The following is a 4,400-nucleotide window of genomic DNA, read 5'->3' as shown; positions in this document are numbered from 1 at the left end:
AAAATAAACAAGGGAACAACAGATTTGAATGACAATCTGGACCCAGATGGACATAACATATACATTCAGAATATTTCATTCTAAAGCCACAGAATGCACATTCTTCTTGACTGCACATGGAATATTATCCAGAATAGACCCCACACTGGGACACAAATCATCCCTAAAAAAAGTACAAAACAATTGAGATCATGCTTTGCATATTTCCAGACCAAAATGCTATGAAACTCAAAATCAACCACAAGACAAATATCTGGAAAGCTAACAAATAGTTGGAGACTAAATAACATCCTTCTAGAGCATGAGTGGGCTAAATAATAAGTTAAAGAAGAAATCTAAAAGTACATAGCATCCAATTTAATTTCAAACTTCTGAAGAAAAGGATAGGAAAAAGAAACTAATGCAAGGAGAGTAACAGAAATGCAACATATCAGCCGCTTTCAAATTTGCAAAGCAACTGAAAGAATATGTGTATCTGCAACCTGACTTACAGACAACATGAGTGTTCTTTCGTGAACATGTTTTTACACTGTGACACTTTTTGATTGAAAGAAACTATGGCTTACACTTCATTTAAAAGTCCTGTGATATTATTTATTGCTAAATGATATTGTGAGGCCTCTCTTCTTCCATTTAGTAGAGACCAAGTGTGAGCGGTTGTGTTGTTGCAGGGAGCCAGTGAGAATACAGGAAGAACAGGAGGACAGAGGAAACATGTTTCTAAGGAGAAAATGTAAAATGTGTGACTTTAATCTCAAAACCAATTTTATTTGAGCACAAAATAATTTATTAGAGACATTTGCCATCATATACTGCCTAGTAGACATAGACAATTCTTGTTTAAATAGCTACTTTACTGGAAGTTTGGGGTGGCTAACATGAGCAATTCTTTGTGATTCCTTGCTTTTCATAAGGTACAGGATAAACTATATCTTTTTTTTTTTTTTTTAATTTTTTTTTTCAACGTTTATTTATTTTTGGGACAGAGAGAGACAGAGTATGAACGGGGGAGGGGAAGAGAGAGAGGGAGACACAGAATCGGAAACAGGCACAAGCTCTGAGCCATCAGCCCAGAGCCTGACGCGGGGCTCGAACTCACGGGCCGCGAGATCGTGACCTGGCTGAAGTCGGACGCTTAACCGACTGCGCCACCCAGGCGCCCTAAACTATATCTTTTTAGCTCATGATAAGTTACTCAAGTTCTGTGAATGTCATTTATTTTAAAAATTTTAATGTTTTTATTTATTTATTTTTGACAAAGAGACAGAGAGCAAGTAGGGGAGGATCAGAGAGAGAGGGAGACACAGAATCTGAAGCAGGCTCCAGACTCTGAGCTGTCAGCATAGAGCCTGACACAGGGCTCAAACTCACAGACCTTTAGGTCATGACCTGAGTTGAAGTTGGACTCTTAACTGACTGAGCCGCCCAGGCACCCCATGATGCTTATTTTACAATTGCAGGTGATGATACCAGCCTCAGAATTTTGTTTCGACTTAGCATAATTTCTTATACCTGTCCAGGATGTTAGTGAAATGGAAAATAACGGTTACATCTGAGTCTTCCCTTCAACTTATAGAAATGGCCCAGGAGCAAAATATTATATTTCTCTCATCCACTATGTCACTTCAGACAAATATTGCCAATGTTGTGCAGTAGGATTAATCCAATGCTTATGTGTCAAAGTTGTCAGGATTCAATGTAATCAATACAGGTTAGAGTTTTTTTAAATTGTCTATACATAGCCTACATATATCTGTTTTAGTGACTAGAAGCAGAATAAATGGGTAAAAAGCAATCCATTTGAAGATTCTTTAGGCAATCAAAAATTGTCTACTTTGTCAAAATTAAAATAACCATCTAGTGGTTATGAATGAATTCCTGCTGGGGAGATCTTTCATTTTAATAAAGTCCTAGTCTAAATGATATATTAAAAATACACATAGCCAAACCTATATTCATTTGAATTATTAGTCAACTTGTGCTCAGTCTTGGCAATAAGAATTATGCTTACATTAAATTAAAATTTAATATTTTGTATATGTACATTTATGAAGGGCATAGAATTACTCATATCACACTCAGGTGAGTATTAATATTTACCTTTTATTATTTCATGGATTCTTTACAGAAAACTTGGAATGTATATGCTTACCACCTTACCTTGTGACTTTGTGAAACAACATATAACTTCTTTCTCAAAGTAAGAAATGTTGATTATTTATTTAAGTAACAAGGTATTTCATAAAAACTTCAAAATTAGACTAAAATAATTTGAATAAAATGTAAAAACTCACATTTCTTTATTTTTCACATATGAGTTTTTCTTTTTCTTCAAGAATACCAATGAGTAGAAAATGGAAAATAACAGCCAAACATTAACAGGCTTCCTTTTATTGGGGTTTTTTCCCCCATCAAGAATTGGGTTGTTTCTTTTCATTCTCATTATTTTCATTTTCCTAATGGCTTTTTTTGGCAACCTGTCCATGATTCTCCTCATCCTCCTGGACACCCATCTCCACACATCCATGTATTTTCTACTTAGTCACCTCTCCCTCATGGACTTGAACTTCATCTCCACCATCATTCCCCAGATGGCATCCAATTATGTCTTTGGAAACAAGTCTATCTCCTTCATTGGGTGTGGGATACAGAGCTTCTTTTTGACTTTAGCAGATGCAGATGGGTTACTATTGGCCTCCATGTCCCATGATCGCTATGTGACTATTTGCTTTCCTCTTCATTATCCCATTCGTATGAGCAAAAGTGTGTGTTGATAATAACAGGATCTTGGATAATGGGCTAAATCAACTCCTGTGCCCACACTGTATATGCCCTCCATATCCCTTATTGTTGATCCGGGTTCATCAACCGTTTCTTCTGTGATGTCCTAGCCATGTTGACTCTGGCCTGCATGGACACCTATGATCTACGAGTACACAGTGTTTGTGAGCACCACACTCTTGATTGCATTTCTTTTCATCGGCATTGCATGTTCCTGTGGCCGAGTTCTCCATGCTATCTGCCACATGCACTCAACAGAAGGAAGAAGCCCTATTCGACCTGCAGCACACACCTCATTGTGGTGACTTTCTACTCTGCACCCTTTGCTTACATTTACCTATGCCCAAGATGGCTGACATCTCCCACAGAAGCCAAGGTTCTGGTTGTCTTCTACATTATTCTGACCCCAATGCTCAACCCCATCATTTATATCCTGAGAAACAAGGTGATGGGAGCCCTGAGCAGAGTGATTCAGAGGATCTGCTCTATATAAGTTTGACAAAGTTCTCTTTAATCCTGCTGCCTTAAAATTCCATCTTTTTCACCTTTTACACTCATTAGGAGCAATGACATTCCAAGAATGAAGACAGGGATTATATTAATCTAGAAAATTGAAATAATTGCAATTTGACAAAATAATTTTATATTCTTTTATTTGTTTGTTTTCTTTGTGGTAATTTTTCAATAAATAGAAAGAACAAATATTTTCCCTTAGCCTGTGGGTAGTAAGATTTTATTAATATATTGAAATGATAATGGAAACAATCCAACATGATGGTATCACACATTACAATAATTCATATATACTTAACATCTCTTCCCAAATGGCTAAAATAGGAAAAATAACAGAAAGTGTTATCACGTTCCCAGGTTTCTTTGAAATCTAATATATATATATACACATATATATATGTATATATATATGTATATATATGTGTATATATATATGTGTGTGTATATATATGTGTGTATATATATATGTATATACATATATGTGTATATATATATATATATATATATATATATATATTTATCCTTTATATATTTACCCTTTATATATATTTACCCTTGCCTGGTGAAAAAATGATTCTTCTGTTCCCTTATTTTCAGGGGAAGTGATAGGTATGGAGATTGGACAAAGAACTCTGTATAGAATTAGACATTCTCTCACCAGTAAGGAGGAAATACAAGTTTATATATTTTATGAGAAGGACTCTGGAAATAACTAGATGAATCTAAGAAAGTCATTTACAACAGGTCTACATGATCGGGATCATTGTGATCAGGAAAATGAAGAATAGACTATGAAATAATGAGAGCCTTTTTCTAAAAGGATTGATGGGAGTTATATACTGTTTAATGCAGATTAGTCAGTCTGAGCCACTCCCCAGTTGTCTTTCAAAACACTCATTTCACAACCCCAAAAGCCACTAACTCCATTTCATAAGATGATTTCTGTTATCAGAATTTCATTATACATTTAATATTCTTATAATTCTACTGAATGAGATTTGGGTGCTTTGCTTTATTGTTAACCTCTCTGTAGCACGGTTTTCAATAGAGATACCTGTTTAATGACTAGCTTACAAAGGTCTTCCCATTACCTGCAGGCTAGTTCT

At 35.4% G+C, this 4,400-nt stretch overlaps 1 pseudogene; it reads left to right on the top strand.

Annotated features, from left to right (window-relative positions):
* Positions 1–2,354: 2,354 nt before the first annotated feature.
* Positions 2,355–3,274, top strand: LOC123598570 (annotated as a pseudogene).
* The last annotated feature ends 1,126 nt before the right edge of the window (positions 3,275–4,400 follow it).

The sequence above is a fragment of the Leopardus geoffroyi genome, chromosome A1, assembly GCF_018350155.1.
Source record: "Leopardus geoffroyi isolate Oge1 chromosome A1, O.geoffroyi_Oge1_pat1.0, whole genome shotgun sequence".
Taxonomy (NCBI): Eukaryota; Metazoa; Chordata; class Mammalia; order Carnivora; family Felidae; genus Leopardus; species Leopardus geoffroyi.
Note: the sequence above shows the minus strand (reverse complement) of the source record. Positions and strands in the feature narration are given on the sequence as shown.